The sequence below is a fragment of the Columba livia genome, chromosome 13 (genome assembly GCF_036013475.1).
Source record: "Columba livia isolate bColLiv1 breed racing homer chromosome 13, bColLiv1.pat.W.v2, whole genome shotgun sequence".
NCBI classification, from domain to species: domain Eukaryota; kingdom Metazoa; phylum Chordata; class Aves; order Columbiformes; family Columbidae; genus Columba; species Columba livia.
The window spans coordinates 19,814,390-19,833,683 of NC_088614.1; the positions used below are offsets into that span (position 1 = coordinate 19,814,390).

A 19,294-nucleotide genomic window follows, 5' to 3' on the forward strand; every position below is an offset into this window, starting at 1 on the left:
TCACCGACTGAAACTCAAACATCTTGTTGTGCCGTCTGTTAAAATATCCAAGCTCATCCAGTGCACAGAGTTGGAGAATGATGAGGAAATAAATTACGTGTTGTCTTTGATGGCTTCTCTGTTTTCACACCCATCTTAATCAGATCCTAAATGCTGCTGGTTCTAAGATTTGCTTTTGGAATATTTTATTATATATATAAAATATTTTTATATAGAAAATATATAGATATATTTTTATATGTATCTATTCACAAAGACTCATCCTCCCCCAGTTAAGACTGTGTGGCTTGCTCTTTCTTTTGCTTAGTCATTGTCCCCAAAGCCCAGCTGTTTTATCCAGGCAGTCCAGCTGTAAGAGTAAGTCTATATGTAGCACTTAAAACCTCTGTGTAAGACCACACATTCCAGCGTGATACTGTACACTGGAAACGGTTTGTGAAAGGGCTGTTTTCTCAACACAGAATGCTCAGAGAGTATTAGAAACATTTCTTTTACCCAGGTGCAGAAGAGTTTCTCTGAGTAACTAGTTCACTAGACATCTCCAGATAAAATCACAGCGGCAAATAAATGTCCAGTTCACAAATGTTTCTTCATGTGATTTTCTTTTTTCCTCCTCATTTTTTTTTCCGTGTTCTTATCCTAAGTGCTTAGCTAATATGATTCATATGTCATTTGCTTGGGACCTCAAGAAACATTTTGAATTGCTTATAAACATGGGGTTTTAATCTTGGTTTTTGCTTAGGAAATGTTTCAAAGCACTCAGATGTCCTGCTATGAAAATTTAAGAGAAAGATCCGTGTTCAGTGCATCTCTGCAGTTGTAAATATCTCTCCTGCCTTCACAACACGAGCCAGGGGGCTGTTCATACTTTTGTCATCAATGTTATTTTGTCAACTGAAGTGTGTTCGAAATTGCCAGCACAGATTTATTTTGTTATTTAAAATCTTCAGTTGCTTCTTTGCAATAAAGGGTCGTGGTAAAATAGCATAATGAGAACTGTTCTCATTAGAAGGTACAATGGCAAATAAAAGTGCAATTTGTAAATACGTTTATTACAATTAATTATGCAATGTATGCTGTGTTTTCAGAAAACACATTTGTCAAAATATTGTTGTTGGAAAAAAAGGTCTAAGGATCCTTGTCAGTATGTTTGGTTGATTAATTAAGGAACTTATTTTAATATCAGAATAACATCATCATAGCCTCTTGAAGCAATTAAAGTAATGAATTACTTGCATTACCTTACATTTTATCTTAATTCTATATCTTTTGCTACACTCTTCCAAATAGTAAATATATTCAGTAATTATATCTGATAACATGTAAGTAGTTTATACTAGATAGCAAGATATATAATACAGATAAAAATAGTCTAGATTACATCTAGTGTATATTACATTTATTTCATAAATGTAGCATGTGATGCTTGCTTACCGCATGTTTCAAAAGGGCTCTGAAAGCTTGATGAACTGATAGGCACCTTATACAGAGAACGTTATTCCGCATACCTCTGTAGTTCTTGCATTCCCTTCTTGAACAAAACCTGGTTTAAAGTGCACAGCAGCAGAGCCGAACACTTCAAGGGAAAGACGAGACTATATCTAATCCGATTCAAACCGTCTGTGATATTTAAGGTGTAGCCACTGTTTAATATTTTAATAGCAGAAACGAATGGTTTATTTATAGCATCTGTGGAGCGTTAGATTCTTAAAAAAAATCAACTTACATCTGTAGCATTTAAGACCTTATTCCACATAGAAACAGACTGTTAATAGCACTTGAAATATTACTACAAAATTGTTGTTTTAATCTAAAAAGCATCCAAAAATAGCAAAGAGATGTAAAAGTTGTTGCTGCCCTAACTATAGGTGTTGCCTTTGGTTTCCCAAGGTGGCTGCAGCACTGGTGCCAGCAGCAGGTACCAGTGGCAGGAGGTGCTGGGGCCACAGATGCTGCACCTGGACTGGTTTCCCTGTGTGCCCTCCTGCTGTGTCCTCCGGGTACAGCTCTGGGTTGGGTGTGCAGAGGGCTGGGACAGTCAGCCCGAGCTCTCACCTCTCGCTGCTGCTTAAGGGGTGACCGCAAGTGTCCCCCGGTGCTTGTGACACCCTCTGTGCCACAGCTGTCCCCCCGCGGCTGGGCACTGCGTTTGTGAGCGTAACTTCTGCCTGTGTTTGACCCACAAGACAGCTCATTTTGGAAAGCTGTCATCAAACGGCACAGAACAATTCCCCGGCACACTGAGGGTGCACTCCAAGAAGAAAACCTTACTATTAAAACTGCCGTAATTCCTGTTAATGTGTTTAATGATCTCAACCTGACCCTCAAATGGGGATGAGGAGTCTGGGTATCCAGAGCAAGCAGGAGGCATGCGGAGGGTGTCTATCAATAATCAATTTCTCCCAATGCCTGTACAAAAAGCGGTGCATACGTTCTGCCTCGGGACTAAATACAGCTGAGCTCGCAGTTGTCTTTACCGTAAAGTTTTGGAGGGCAAAGCCCGGTGAAAGTCTAAATGCCTTATTACTAAATATACTTTGGTGAAATATTTCTCAGCACTGAGCAAACATTACAAGTAACCAATATATTTAATGGAGTGTGTTATTTTATTATAGCTAGTTGCTATAATAGGCAGTTAAAGCATGATAAACAAAAGCAGCAGAAATGTGATGTACTAGGAGATCAGATCTCTTTCCCTTATATCTGTTTTGTCAACTTGCATTCATCTACTTTCAGTTTTCTTTGGTGGGCAGTCATCAAGGCGTGAAGTAGCTGCCTTCCCACGTTACCAAGCCATGTACAATTTGCTTTGGGAACGAGCTTCTTTCAGACAGCACCACTTGCATGGGGAAGAACACATGAACAGAATGTTTTAATTCTTAGAGATGACATAATTAAAGTAATTTAATAATCTGGGGCCTGGGTGAAGTTTAGCATATGAAATAATGATAAAAAGTCATAAATACGTTAGAAAGTTAGCATATCAAAGTAATTGAGGAAAAAAAACGGTGGCGCTCAGATTGTTGATGCAAATGAGCGTGTCATTAAATGATGCTCCGAACAAAAAGACTGGCAAAATGTCTTTTAGAGAAAGTACTACTCTATTGCCAAGAGCAAAATTCTTATCTTTTAATGTTAGAATTCACTAGTCTTTCTATATTTTGTCTGTTTATATAGATTGACTGTATTTTTTTTATTATTATTTCAAGAGCTGTACCCTACTAATGTTATAGCTGTCCACTGCCCTCCTAATGGCGGAGTAACACTGAAAGCATAATTACATTTCCTAATTATGTGTAATTAAGCAAAACCCAGATGATGTATTCAGTGAGCTCTTAGAATAGCCGAGGGTCAAGGACTTTCGGAATTTTGTAGCATTTCTCTAAATAAGCACATTATACTGTTAGAGCCAAGATACAGTTTTGTGCAGCCTGTTCTGTAAACCTGCTTAACAGCTAAAATATATAGTATTCATTTATTTAGCTGAGTAAGGATATAGTTGAGATTTCCTCCCTCACGTTTTTAGATTTGTCGTACTTAACCCAGGTAAAGGGACTTTAAACTCAGCACCATAATGTTCTGCATGCTGACAAGCTAAGTGATATTTATTTTTTCAAACCTTAATCCTTTTGAAACATGGAGAAATAAATACATCCTCTTATCTAGCATATGCCTGAGACTGGAAATAAATTCTTATTTTCTTGTAGTCCTGTACCAATGGTCTTCAATGAATAATTTGGGCAGTCTCGCTGAATATAATAGGAAGAGCTTCTCTATTGCCAGTGATAATTATAAAGCTCATAATGGGAAACCTCCAAAGCCCTACCATCAATCAAGGAAAATAAACAATGGAAAATGATAGGTATATAGAAGTGAAAATGGCAAAACCACATATGGAAATGCAATGGTTTCTGCGAGGTTATAAATCATGGGGGAGTCATAATTTTAAATGTAATTAATATTCTCCGATTAAAACATAACTTTCTAAGGAATTTAGCAGACATTTTTACAGTCAGGAACTGGATGAGTCAGAGCATTAGTAATGGGATTAAGGAGACTTTCGCTTCCAGATCATTAGGTCAAATATGACCCAAATCTGCAGTGCCTGAAAGTTATCATTTCACAGCTGTGCGGTGGCCTTTGTTCAAAGATTTGTTGACTTTGGTCTGGACCCCAGCAGGCAGGGGTCTGCGGACCAAACTCAGCCGAGCCGTGAGCAGTTTTGTTGTCACTGAAAACAAAGAAGTTGGCTTCCATGATCTCAAAGCTTGGATTTTGGAGTATTAGAGCATCGTTAAAAAGCCTGAGATGCGAATCCTTCCAGTAGCAGAAGCCAAGAACAAAATGGCCTTTGTTTGGGAGCTGCCTGCTCCGTCTCTGGATGCGATCCCTCCAGACGAGGATGCAGATGAGCATCAGTTACTGGAAGCTTTTCTGTCCCTGTCTCATGAGGACCTATCCTGGAATCCAAAGACAAAGATGATGCAGAGGCCTTCAGAGCATTCCTTAGTGTGTAAATTCCAATCCATGCTTCTTAAAACAGAGGTTGATTTGAATGATAACCGCAGTTTAGCCATCTACACCGATTTACTGGTAACAAGCTTGCTAACGATTAGCAAGTGATTGATATTTTAGTTTTGCAATGAGTTGTGATAGCAAACATGGAAAGGGGGGACCCACCTAGTGTAAAGTATTAGTATAGAAATTAAGAAAACTCTATTATTTTTTTTTAACACCTTGTTTGATAAAGTTAATCTTATGCGGTCTTATATGGGTGAACTCGGGGTACATTGTGTGTTATCTCGGGAAGGATTTGGGCAGACACTGGACCTCCCAGCAGCAGTGCGCTACGTGGGAACAGTACGTCCAGTTTATTTTCCCATCTCACACCATGTCCCAGGGCTCTCTGGCTAATGCCCTTGGCTTTCTTCATGCGCCAGTGCAGGAGGTTTAGAGGCCTTGAAATTGTCCTAATTCACACATAGTGCCATTGCCCTGCAGAATTTGGTAATGCTCAAAATGTGTCTGTTCATGCTGGTTGACTTCTCTGTCACTTGGTTTTTCCTTTAGTGAGACATGAGGACATTCAGGGCATGTTTGGAGTTTTCTGGAGTTGTCGTGTCTATGGTGATTCCTGAAGTGGCTCTTTGGGGAGGCAGCGGGTTGACTGAGGTTCCCTCCAGGCTGTCTCAGTGGACGAGTGCCCTGTGCACACCCGTGCTGAGGCAGGCGGCGGACTCGCTGCGGCTCAGAAAGCTCTGTCCTCGCTGCAGTGCATTGTGCTTATGCCCTGAACCCAGCAGGGAGACAGGGCGCACAGGTTCGAGGGCAGCACTACACTACCATGTGCTTTCTTACATGTTTCCCTGATGCTTTCTTGAATATGAAATGGTTAACAACTTAAAAATTCAGTCCTTGGACTACCTCTGTTCCTCCTAGTTCTTGTTTCCATCCTCTGGACGTGACCAGTGCCATTGCCTCACCTGCATTTGGATTTGGCTTATTTACTCCTCTTGGCTCTGGGACACTTAGAGAGATGCTGACTTGCACTTTTCCATTCTTTCATTTATTTTCCTGGCCACACCTAAGCCCGGTTTCTTCCTTGTTTTCCACCCTTCATTCCTGTCCCTATGGCCCCCAAACCACTCCCAAAACACCACCTTTTTGGGAGAGCTTATAATTGTGGGAATAATGGAGGACCAAGGAAAAGTCTGTTGCTCTAGTCATAGTTATAATGTGGTGATTGCCTGTGGTTCATTCTATGGCTAAATCAGTCCGTTTTTAAACCCTTTATTCCTGTGTTGGAATTTTTCCATGTTCTTTTCCATACATATACACAACAGTAAATGTTTTCCAGAAATATTTTTCCCTGTGTTGGAAGGTGGCAAGAGGAAAAGCCCAGTGAACCATTGGTAACCTGGTTCAGCTCTAGCAAGTGCATTTTGTTTGCAGTGCTTTGTTTCCTGTTGTGAATTTCATTTACTAGGTGCACATGACACAAAGCTTTATTAATTGCACGAAGAAATGACACAACTATTATTCCCAGTAACAAATGAGTCGCTAAGTTTGCAACAACGGACGAAAGATAAATGCATGCACGTGAGATCTGCAATAGTTACAGGAGTTCTTCCTAAAAATACATTTCAACTGATTTACAGCATTCTTGAATAGTTTAATATGCCGTGCTGTGTGTGATATATTCAGATTTCCAGCCCTGCTGCATTCCTGAGAAGAATGTCCTGTGTTGTTGTAAGGATTGAATGTCCCACGGGGGATAAAACACCAGAGGATGGAGGACAAGGAAACGTTAGATGTAAAAACAAACCGATGTAGCGTAGTAAGCGAAACAAAGGTCGATATGCGGGGAGGACCAGCGTAAGGTCAGGATGATGATTTCAGATGGTGCGAGGGCAGTGGTGCTGCAGAGCTGCCCCAGCACCGCCCAGATAACACCCAGCAATGGGCTTGGGGGAGACACAAGTTCTACTCTGATGTCTTTACTTGCCTCTTAAAAAATTAATATCGTTAATATTTAAGTTTCGGAAACCTGTGGCCAGCAAAAGAAAGTTCTTCTAAATGACCCATTTGTGCTAATGTAACAATCTAATGAAAACTTTAATGCTTATGGTGCATAATTTCAATTAATTTTTGCTGTTCTGATTATTAAAATTGCTCATTTAAGGACTATCTTTTGTTTTGTTTGATTTCAGCATTCCCTTCGGTAAGAGTTGCAGAATTGTGAAGAAGCGGATTTAATAGACACGGTCTGAGAAATGGTTAGCTAAATGCTGCCGCAAATACTCTCAATTTTTCCCTTTGTTCTTCTACATATGTTTAAAGATATTTCTGTTAATTTACAATTTGAAAGGTGGGTGAGGAGCCGCGAGTTTGAAAAATAGATTACTGTCTTCATTAATACAGGTTTGACCTACAAAGTCTTCACGTACTTAATGATTAAAAACCAAAGTGCTAAATAATAAATTATAAGAATTTATAGGAGTCATCATCTTGAAATTAGCTTACTGAATGTTCTTATCATAATAAATCTGAGTGGGTGTCTAATTTAGTGTTAGCTGACTAAAATTATATGTTGCAGTCAGATCAAAAAAAGAGGGAAAAAAAACTTTTGTTTCAAGATAATCGCTGTGAATTGAATGAGAAGTGACCCGAAAGGCTGCCGTGTTTTGTTGTGTCCACTTTGTAGAAACTTTGGTACAACTGGTATTGGTAGAACGAAGATCGATTTCAATTTGTGAGTGTGGCAGACAATAAAACTTCCTCTAGCGATTCAGCGATGTTGATGGTAACGCTTCCCGTGCCGCTATAGCCCGTCAGAACCCCGGGAAACAAGTGACAAAATCTCTGCTCTATCTCTTATTCAATCTGAGCACAGCAGAAGTGTGCGCCAAGATCTTTTTATGTGATTGTACAACAATCTCTCTCTTCGCTCTTTATCTCTCAGTGTTAAAAAATATGTTTCTCAGTTCAGTTAAAATGGGTTTCTCCCCACATATAGACAAGGAAACCTCACAGATAGATCTGGACAATTGTAGAGCTGGTAAAGTGCTTCTAAAAGGGAAGCCTTGAAGGAAAAGAGAGAAAACCAAACATTAATTTGGGAAGCGTATTGCAAGCAGTCCTAACCGATGTTTTGCTTCAGTCCGGGCAGTGACAGGAACGGTCCTGGGCCCGTTCTTTGGACAATTAGGCTGAGCCTTTCTGCTGGGCCAGAACAAGGGCATTTGGCCAGCGTAAAGCTGACCTGTACACATTCACCACTTCTGTTCCCCGTCTGAAGGAAGGACCGGGACTCTAGTTTGTAAATAGGCACTAAAATCATACCAGAATAGCTTTACAGGGGAAATTTCTCTCTGCAGCTTATAAAGAGCAGTGAGAGCTGCAGAAAGCAGTGAGGTGCTGCTTTATCCTTTAACTTTGCCTCAGTCCCTCACCCTAATTAATTAGAGGGAAATATGCCTTCCAGAGAAGAAAATACCTTTGGGATTTTCATCAGGAAGTCATAGCTCTTGTGGTTAAAAGGGAAAAGATTTGTTGTTGTTGTTTTAAATATTAAAAATTTAAAATATGATTCACTAGTACTTAATTTTTATCATTAGTATCAATTCCGCAGTGCTAAATGATGTTGATAATATTTAAGTTTCTTTATGTAAACATTTTTGATTGCAGATTCCTAATCAGAACTAGAAGAAACATGTGCCTCAATCGCGTTTCCCAAAGAGCTCCCAGAGTTCAGATTCATCTCCGAAAATGCTGATTAGTCAGGTTTCATTACCTCCTTTTAGAGTATTCAAATGTCGAAAAAAGGCAAAACAAAGAGTACACAAATGAAAATGAGATGCGTCGATAAACTAAAGGAGCTTGAATCCTTCATTTTCTAGAAAGCCTTTGCCTTAGCGGTGTCCTGCAGCTGGACCTGGAGGATCCCGCGCTGCCCAGAGTGTGTGCAACGTGGGGTTCCTTCCGAGCACTACTCACCATAAAGCTGAGAGTAGCGTAGGTAATTACTATACCACACTGTGTAATCGTTATTTAATTGGGAAACAAGATGCTTGTGAAATACGGGGGTTTTTTAGCCTAATCATTAACAATCTGATCCAAACTCCCGTTGTTTTTTAGAAGCGAAGACGATCCCCATTTTCAGTCTTAGTTTTATTTTCTGTCTTTTAGATACAAACATGCTCAGTGGTATTTCATTGCATAATGTAGTGTCCAAAGACCCCTTGTGATGAGCATCTGCTCTCCTGGGAACTATGCACAGACTTGTTAAGAGCTATGTCTGTCCTGCAGAACCTGTGTGCAGAGACCACGGCTTAGCAAGTCCATCTCTGCAGCCATCACCTACGTTCTTCAGTGCTTTTGGAGCTGCTGGAATTACTGCTACTAGCCCTTCATTCCACTGGGCACTACTGGTGAGCATGCTATGGCTCCATACGGTTTAGCAGTGATTCCTGGCGTTTTTGGAGCCAAGCCTCAATGGCACTGTGGTTTCCTCCAAAGGCAAGTACCCGTCAAAAGGCAGTAATGTTAAAGTACATCTAATAGTAGCGCAAGCTGGATGATTGGACTATAACAAAAACAGAAGAAAAAGTCATGTTTATTTAGTGACTATTCCTTCCTCTGGTTTGTTCAGCAAGATTGGATCTTAGGAACAATTTCTTTACAGATAGGGCTGTCAGGCATTGGAACAGGTTGCCCAGGGAAGTGGTCGAGTCGCCATCCCTGGAGGGGTTTGGAAGATGCATAGATGAGGTTCTTAGGGACGTGGTGTAGCACCAGAGTTAGGTCAATGGTTGGACTTGAGCGTCTCTTCCAACCAACATGATTCTATGACTCTCAGGGGTCGGCTGGAGCACATCTGCTAGGTTCCCTATACATTGTGTAGGTGGTATGGAGGTGCAGTCACCATGAACACCTCACGGGGATGAGGACCGGCAGCGTGATGAGTCTCGTAAGTCTGCGTGACTCACGGACACACTATGGAAACTGTAGGTGAAGACTCGGCCCAGAGCAAGCGCAGAGGGGACTTTCTGCCCTGTTATGTCCCTATTCTGTCATACTTGTACAGGGCCAATCATAGGATTTAGTGATGTTTCAGTGAACAGTAAAATGTACACAAATATACCCATACATGAAGATATGTTTAGTGAAGGAATACTCCTTTTAAAAGAGCTCCAGGATTTGTAATGGAAGATTTGTAACACACTGATTATTATTTTAAACACTTTTTTCAAGTATCATTAGCGTTACTAACATGTGCGTTACTCTTAAGGGCTTGACTCAGCAATTTCTGCACGTTCCAGATTTCTTGTCACCGATACGCAGCTGTGGTGCTGTGTAACAATGCAAGGTCATTTTTCTGTCACATACGTAGAAATAACAGAAATTGCGTTCAGTCGGAATTAACATAATGTTTCCTAACATTTCAGTGGGAAAAAACAAACAAACCTCAGCATGATCCATTAACACCAGAATTCAGGGAATAACGTCCAGCACGGGCTCTAGAAGCGCTTGACCTGGTCAGTGACAACTCTTGATGCTATATTCTTTTTTTCCTAATCACTTTGTCACAAATCAGTCATTTAGTGCAAGTGATCAGATGAGTTGTTTCTTCTTCTTTGTTTTAGTAGATCAGGTTTTTAAGATAAAGGTGGACACAGAAGTATCTTCTTAATACATACAGAGACAGAGGCAGGAAATAAAGGAAACAGCCTTAAATGCTATCAGATTTATTTGGAATAAAGTAATGTTTATTTTCATTCTCCCTGAAACTTGTTGGGGTTTACAGTTCCATGTGTGTTTACAGATGTTCCGTAGGATTCAGCTGGCTCATTAAAAATAGGTTGTGCATTTCCCAGATCCACTACGCTTTGCACCCAGGTCTGCAGAGCAAATGAACTAACACCTCTGTGCAATTAGAAATCTGTTCGTTTTTTCATCTTTAAAGGAAATTAATAGGTGAGCAGATAAAGTAGGGGAGGGAAGATAAATTGCTCTTCTAATTTAGTAAAGGCTTGTGGTTCAAAAATACACACACACACAGAGTCTAGTGGCCAGGCAGCTTGTTGTTGTGTTGGGGTTTTTTTCCACATCAGTGATATTCTTCAGTCCTGCAAGTTAGTAAAACCAAGACCACTTGCCATAGCTATAAGCTATCAATAAAAATTAATGTACCAGAGGGAATTGAAAGGAAAAAAATGTACTTAAGTGTTCAGGGCCATCGAGCCACCCATGCATCCTCTGCGAGTGTATTCTGGCGATAGAGATGTTATTGTTGCCATGGGCTGCCATTTAATGTTATTTTCCTAAGTAAATGCGTCTGTGCTCTGATCAAGGACATTGGCAGTAAACCAAGACACAGTCTTCAGAAAAAGGTGGTGCCGAATGGTATTGAATACTGCTCAACCAGACCTGGCATCAGAGGATAACTAAAGCCCCTCTCTTTTGAAAGACAGTTCAAATACAGGTTTAAATCCTTTCAAGAAGGGAAGAGTCCTTCTCTTTTCCTCGCTTTTTAAATTTTATTGTGTTTTTTTGTGTTTTAAGAAAGACAAGAGGAATTGACAAAAAAGACGACTGGGATATATCCACTCAAAGGTGATTTTTAACTGGGGAGGATGGGAGGATCAATAACAAAACCAAAATCCCTAAGGAAATGTATTTCTGGGGTGGTTTTTGTGTTTGTTCGCCTTTCCATCAGGACTGCTGTGAAACCGATGGCGCCCCCTGTTAACTAGACCCCCCAGCAGGTTTATGGGAGGGGAGGTGGCAGTGGCTCTGTATCCAGCCCTGGATGCCGATGCCAGTGGTGCGGTTCTGTTGAAGGGGAGGGACAAGGGGTCTGTAGTCACCCCCATTGGAACCATATTGAAGTAAGGGATTTTCCACTGAGGACTGGCATTGATAGTGTCATCTGTTTTGGCTGAAATGCTAACTGTACCATATTTGTCAGTCAAGAGGGCACATTTTAAACACAGAGTGCTGCTGTGTTGTCCCCTGTAACAGCTGAACACACGTTTGTTAAAAGAGAAGAGAAAAAGAGATATGAAATGAGTTTCCATTTGCAGAGATCTGTGTACAGGAACCGTACACAAATGCAGAAACAAAGGCCTGTAAAAATGATCCCCCGGGTTAATTTTGACATCAGCCTGCAATCTCCAGTTCTTCCTCAGGATGATTATTGTATTAAACTATTACATTTGATTCATTTGTAGTTAAATCAATAAAACTACATTTATTTCAACAAAGTAATAAAGGGCAGAGTCTCTGCCCCAGGGGGCTGAAACCATCATTTTTTGGGTATGGTACACTCGGTGGTTGCAGCACAGAATGTGTTGAGGTATGTGGTAAATGGGATTTAGCATCATCATTCACCTGTAGGATGGGTCTGACCTAGTGAAACCTTGTGCTTCTTGCTGCAGGTGTAAGAGAGCAGCTGGGTGCAATCCCTGTGGGCATTTATTTTTAAAATCAAGTTTAGTTAGCCCAGAACTTGCTGAAGAAGAGGGTATTACAAATGAAAAGGCTGACCTGGTGTTTTGGTGTGTGTTGTTGATAGTATATAGACAGTCATGCTGATTTATAAATCTTCCAGAGAGAAGTATTTGTTTGAGCCCTTCTTCAGGGCTATTCAGCCACCCTTCAATCCAATAGCTCCCCTTTTAATGATACATTTAATGTATGGCAGTACTTCATAACAAATGGCCACACAGGGTCAGACCAATGTTCAAACCCGTCCAGTGTACTTGCCCTGACAAACGCCAACAGCAGAAGCCATGGAAAGAGATGGAGAATCAGCAAACAACAGAGAGTTTTCCCAAAAATCTCTCCCAGCCTCTAGCAACTTACATCGATCTGTGAATTTTTTCTCATAAACTTGTAGCACCCAAAGTGTCCTGTGTGAGGGGTTTAACAGCTTAACTTCATATTGCATAAAAAATTCAGTGTCTCCTTTTCCTCGTTTGGAGCCTGGACCCTGCTGGTTCTGTCTGGTGGCACCAGCCCCTGTTCGGAACGAGATAGCCCCTCTGGAGCTGCTCGTGGGCTTGTAGCCCACAGGCAGGGCTTGTGGCCCACAGGCAGGGCTCTTCTGAGGAAGACAATCCAGAATGTAATTGCGTACAGAAGTTATTCCATAGCAATAATAATAGTTCTTGCCCTTCTCTGTAGCTTTCCAGTGCTATGGCAACTTTTCAAGCTGAGGGTACCAGAACTTCATGCAGTTTTCAAGGCACAGGCAGATCATCAATTTATACAGTGACATACTTGTGCCTTTTATTTTCTTCTCTATTCCTTTTGTAATAATCCCCAGCTTCCTATTACTTCTTTAGTTGCTACTCAGCATTGAGCCCATGTTCTCATAGCACTGTGTTATAACCCTGATATTTTGCTTTTGCATCCGAAGAATAAGCTCCGTGCAGGCAGGTGGAGTTGTGTTTGTTTCTTTCCCATGTGCATCACTTGACATTCATCAACATTTAATTTCATCTGCCATTTTATTGCCTAGTTGCTGAGCATCATAAGGTCTTTCTGCAAGTCTTCAGAGTCAGCCTTCCCCCTCGCTGGGGTGAACAGCTACACCTTTTTCAGTAGTGGTGAGGAGGGAGGGGAAAGATGGAAAAGCAACTGTAGGCTGTGCTTCATGGATACAAACTAGAGTGAAATCCAGCAGTCTCAACTACAGGCAACATGATTAATAGAACTGAAACCTCAAAAATGGTCTTGCAACTACATTTTTAATGCATAACATTTGTGTGTTTGACGTTCAGCAAAATGCTTTCTCTCACTCCTGGTTTGAAGTTAAAAATACAAATGGAATGTCCTAGATTTTATTTATGCATCTAAAGTTGTTAAAGAGGTAAAGGAGAATTGAGAGATAGGAATCCCAGATTACGTATCTCCAGAGCACAGTCCCATCATTCACTGAAACTTCTCCTGTTGATTGAATCATTCAAAGTTGAGCTGTGGCTGGTAATTCAGAATTATATATATTTTCGAGGAATAAGCACATGTTTGTTTCATTGTCCAAGGCAGAAGTCAAAATGTTTACTTTGTGATCTTGGAGGGATCAGCATAAAAATGCATCTCCGTCTTGCACACGCACAGATACACACATTGCTGGCAATGGATTTCCTGGCACCAAGTTTAGCTAATGTTGCAGATTATGAATAATTGAAAAATGTAGTGGAAATGCTTCATCTGAATTTTGTGTGAGCAATATCTAAAGAATATTTGGGCGAATGTCTGAACTGTTGCTTAAAGGCTCGCCGCGCTGCTCCGTGTGCAGAAAAGACCTGCAGATAGCTTACACTGACATTCTGAAAATCCCAGCGAGAAAGAAGTTTAACCGAAAGCTTTTACAACTGCATGAGTTCCACAGCATTGAATTAAGTTAATAAACGAGAGCTTAATATCAATGAAAAGTAAATGCACGTCTGGATTTTGCAAATCTCAGCATTCCATGGCATTAGGAACTCTCCCTGACAAATGTGATGTCTTCAGCCGAGTTCTTAAGGTGTCTCTAAAACTGTGTACATCAAAGGTTCCCTATTGTTTCATTACACAGGACTGTAATCGTCAGGGTGTGTGGCATTTTAGCAATGTGAGGTACCCAGTGAATTGTGGGGTTTTCCCTCAGTACAGTGACAACAAATACGCTTTGCCAGGCTCTCTAGACTTTAGTATTCTCCCTGTGAGAAGGTGTTTGCTCCGATTGTCTCTAATTTAGGATTCTTTATTTTCCACTTGTCTCATCATTTGTATTGAGTTTATAGTAGCAAGTCAAATTGACATTATCTGCACAATATAAGATGTTTTTGTTTGTTTTTTTTCTGATGTAGTTAATTCCCCCTTATTAACTATTTCTTTTTCTTTTCTGTCTTGGTACTCAAATTTAGGTCTTTTGTCCGTCCTCACAGCTCTTACCTTTCATACATTAAATTTCATTGCCGGCACTCTGAAAATCCAAATAAATTATGCCATTTGCGCTACCATCATCAACCTTCCCTGTAACCTCTGCAAAGTCAAGGAGAATAGATTTTTCCTTTCTAAATCTCTTCTAAATCTACATCTCTCATATTTTGTTATGTCACAGATACGTGTTCCTCTCTACCTTGCCTGTCAGAATGGCTTTCAACTGTTTCCTTGCTAATGTTGACAAGGTGATTGACTTGCAGATTTCTAGAGCGGTTTTAGACCGTAAGACTGCTCTTATGTTTCACAAACTTTTTTGGTTTTAACTGCTTGAACTTCAATTATTATTTGTGGCCTACAGATCTTTGACAAGAATAAATCTTACAGTACCTAGTCTGACAGACTCCATTTTTATTTTGAATTGCCTCCTACTTTTCTAGGAGTAGGCACCGTGGTAATTATACACATAGTCAACGGATGACAGCCAGGATATTGTTATTGTAGTCTTTGCTTTAGAGAAAGTGTTTATTTCATATTTCAGTTGTTTTACGTGCTGTCAGGGTATAACTCGTCTTGATTCTAGAGCGCTGAAAAGTAAAGGTTCTGGGCAATCCTGCTTCAATCATTTAGCCACATCCATTTTAATTGCTAGTTTTTATTTCTCTTTATTGGTCTGGCCCGTCTGTAGAGGTTTATCCTGCAGACATTTTATTAGTGTGTACTTGTAAGTCTTATATAATCAATTCTGCTGAAAATCAGCAGTTTGTATTGATTATAGTCAATGAATATTTTTATTTTTTTATTTAAAAAGGAAAAAAATAGCCTATGGTTAATAGTTCATTAGCTTATAAATATAGTATAACTTCCTGCATAATTACAGGTTTTTATGATTTTTATAATGCTTTTTGCTTGTTTTCCTTCAGATAATTTTCAAAGTACTATTATTCCCTCAAGAGATCTCTAAGAGGCGGAATTGCTGCCTGTTAAGGATTTGCCATCCCACAAGCAGCAGACTGAGATGCCTCCGGGTTATTTATAACTGGATTTTATCTCAGAAAATTAACTAAAGAAGATAAACCAAAATTCTAGGGGAAAATGCCTTAAAGATCTCATCTATTATGCTGTGCTCAAACGGCTATTTTAATTTTAACAGCCTGGCAAGCCCAGTGGAACTCTTTTTCTGGTTTTGGGCACAAAATAAGACAACAATTTTTGAATTCCTCCAGGAGATCATCTAAGTGCACTTAAAGTGGAGGCATAAAATATGAGTTTACAATGTGATATATTTAAGCTTCACATGTTAGTTTAATTGATTTTCTGTGTTTGCTCATTCTAAGAGCCTCAGAACACCTAATTTGCCCTTTAGAAAACCGGTACATTTTTGGAGCGTTGTATTAACAGGCAAGGACATGTTGATCTGTTCTGCAGAAGCTTTCACTGTGTGTTGGTTTCTCCGTGCTGTAATATAACCCTTTCTTAACCCTTTCTGCTTTTGGTGGGTACCTGCACAGCAAGGGTTACACAGGTGACGGGGTCACTGAGTCCGTTAGCAGTGATTTGCAGGTGGGTTTTTGGGGAGCCTTTGGTGTGAACGGGGAAATGAGGCTGCCAAATGCAGAGCACCTCAGTTGGATTGCTCGGGAGAATTTAGGTGTCTGATATGATTAAGCTTAAAATAACAAACTCATTTTCTTTCTAACATCAGTTATATTTGAACTTGGGTCTAGAGGGGTGAAAGGTTATTGCAATAATTTATTGTACCTTATAGTACAATTGGTGTTTAAAAAATGAATGGTAGCTGGAAGGCATGTTCTATTCTTACTTGAAGGAAAAAGCGCTATCAGATGGCAAGGACTAAAATTGTTGCCATTTCTAAGTGTTCCTTGTAAATAAAATTATGAGAAAGGGGGTTTCAAGACAAATTTTGAAACTAAAAGCATTAACTCCTTTTCTTCACATGTTTATAATAATAAACCTTGCAGTTATGATTATATAATGATGAGGCACAACTGGGTGACCTTTGCAGATGACAAAACTATTAATTATTTCCTCTGGCTTTTGCTTTTAATTATTCACCTCTGTGAAGCAGAATACGGTCTGTAAGGGCTGGGGTAAATAAGGGTGATTAGCTCAAATTAGGGCTATTACATGGCAGAAAGATCTTAACGTTTGTCTTCAGTTTGCTTAGGCTTAGATATTACCATTAAAGAAACTGGCTTTTTAGTATGCCTTATGGAACATAAGCTGATATACACACACATACGTGCATATATATATATATATATATATATATATATATATATATATGTATATGCAGCCTTGATAGGAAGTTTTCCACAACATCTTGCAAAATTTTAGCCGAGGAGGAATATAAACTCCCTGTTACTATATGGGCTCATTTCTGCAGCCCCAGCTGCATCGCTTCTTCCAGAAAAAAAAAATAAGCTGAACTTTGAATTTTGGCTGCAAATTGAATGACAAAATCAGTGATCATGCCCTCTGCCCACTTAGACTTCTTGCTTTTAATGAGTGAACGGGTGGCTAAAAAAATACGGCTCTGTGCTGCTACCTGCCATCTGTATTTTCTTTTCTAAATTATCTAGTCTTATAAATATTTGAATAACTTTTGCTCAGAATAAACACTTCAGTTTAGCAAAAGAACATGCTTTGGCTCTTGAGACCATAACAGTTGGATAAATTGATATTGATTTGCTAAGAAGATGCTTCTTTATCTGTTGAAATATCTCCTACTGTAGTCTAGAACAAAACTTACAAATTTAAAAGGATGTAAATAGTTCTTGACCATTTTCCCAGTGAAAGTAATTAAGAGTAGCATTGCGCAAAGTTAATGGGCTGTGCTTTCTAAAATACAGGTTACATAGAAAAATTCCTGGATGTGCAAGGAAGGGAAGGTTACCTACACGTACAGGTTCAAACTGAACCCTAATACACATAAACCCCAAAATTGTTATAATTACAGAATCACAGAATTGACTGGGTTGGAAAAGACCTCAGAGGTCATCAAGTCCAACCCTTGGTCCAACTTCAGTCCATTTACTAGATCATGGCACTAAGTGTCACGTCCAGACTCGGTTTAAAAACCTCCAGGGCTGGTGAGTCCAGCACCTCTTTAGATGTGGTGGATTTGAGTGGCTGGAACAGTGTGGCAGACCACTATTCTGAGATATCTGCTCACCATTAACAGGACTGATCTACATATGACGCGAAAATGACAAGATTTCCAATTGCTACTAATGTTTATTAGAAAAAAAAAAATAATAATCTACTTGTTTGATGTACTGAAAAGCAGAGGTTTTTTAAACTACCCATCGAGATTTTGTACCCAAGAGAGAAAGGTCTTGCGCAAATTCAGAGAGTTCCAGGTTGCGGAGTGAAGGACAAGCCAAGACAACCCAGCGTGGGTCGGTGCGGGCGTCCCCCCAGCGCGGAGGTCACCCTGTCACCTCTGCCTGCTCACCGGGCAAGGCTGTCCCTGCACACACTGTGTTTGGAGAGCCCCAACACCAACCCACGGGGTTCTATAGCCTCCAGGGAAGCTTGGCTGCTCCAGGAACGGAGGCGCCGATGGGCAGGGAAGGAGCTGTACATCAGGAGGTGTCAGACTCGCTGCGTGTTCATGTGGGATGGGGCGGTCAGGAGCGCGGTGCTGGGACACAGGGAAGAGAGCGGAGCAGGCGGAAGGTGTCTCGGGGTTCCAGGTGTCCAGCAGCCCGGCTGCTGCTCCAGGTGGGCTGTCTGACAGCCTGAAGTCTGGAATAAGTAGCCAAATTATTTTCCACAGGAGAAGAATCCTGAGTGAAAGGAGCGTGTGTCTGTGGAGACCTGGTCACAGGGAACACATCAGTCTGAGTGAAGTTCCTTTAAGAAAATAAATCAAGTGCATGGGGCATAGCTCATTGCATAAATGAATGCCGTCAGCTTTCCGGCTAACTTTTGGAGTCCTGTGAGATTCAAAGGAAAATTACACCTTACAAAATGATGTGGCAGTGCCAATTTCTTTGCACTGTGGTGGTCCTGTGATCCCCCAGGCTCGGGCTGTGCGGCAGGCGCTCTCTTAGTCGGCATGGGTAAACTTGCAGGAAAAGTCAAAGAAATTAAGAGGACTTCAGCAAATAAATAAGGACAGACAAATAAATGTTGTCAGCTTTACATATATGTTTCTCTTTGGCTAATCGATAGGAGTCTTGGTAAATTTATGCCACGTTTTTGTCCTTCAAGTCACATACTAACACTCAGCATCCAGTATTTGCATTTGACGGAGTCCTCTAAAAACTTCATGATTTTCCATTTGTCACCGCAGAAAAGAAAAAAAGAGGAGAGAAAAGATAGTGGGAAGAAGGAAGAAGCACATAAACCAAAATAAAACTGATATTTCATTTGCGTTTTCCTGATAGGTATTGAGTTCTTCCCATATACCTGTCCATTAGGGGTTTTGCTGAGTGAGCTAGGGCACTGTCTCTTTAAGTGTTTAACAGTAATTGGTTCATGTCCCGGTGTTCATTGAAAATCCTAGACATTTCATGGAAAACCTTCTTAATGAGGGAATGAATTTTTCATTCACATTAGAAAGCTCACTCTGACAAACAATTTCTAAATAAAACTTTGGCGACATGACATCCCATATTGGACTTGACAAAGAGGACAGGTGCATTAGAATAAAACTGTATGGCGATCCTTCAAGCTGTCAGCCATGAATATTTTATTTCTTAATGAATCATCTTTGTGAAATGAACTTTCTTGTTGTAGTGTCAGTGCCATTTACAACAAAAAACCTGCTCCTTTTAAAAGGTGAACTCCTTAAAGATGCTGATGCCTGCATAAAATACTTAACCCTAGCCAAGGT

At 40.3% G+C, this 19,294-nt stretch overlaps 1 protein-coding gene across 4 annotated transcripts in view; it reads left to right on the forward strand.

Annotated features, from left to right (window-relative positions):
• The window catches only part of WWOX (WW domain containing oxidoreductase), a 471,250-nt gene that overhangs the window by 284,157 nt on the left and 167,799 nt on the right, over positions 1–19,294 (forward strand). Inside the window, exon 9 of one of the 4 annotated variants that reach the window (XM_065028520.1) lies at positions 1–19,294. This exon is cut by the window's left edge and continues 61,777 nt beyond it; it is cut by the window's right edge and continues 54,035 nt beyond it. The exons of the other annotated variants lie outside the window; for them this stretch is intronic. The gene's annotated coding sequence lies outside the window, so the exon portion shown is untranslated. 4 annotated transcript variants of the gene reach the window in all.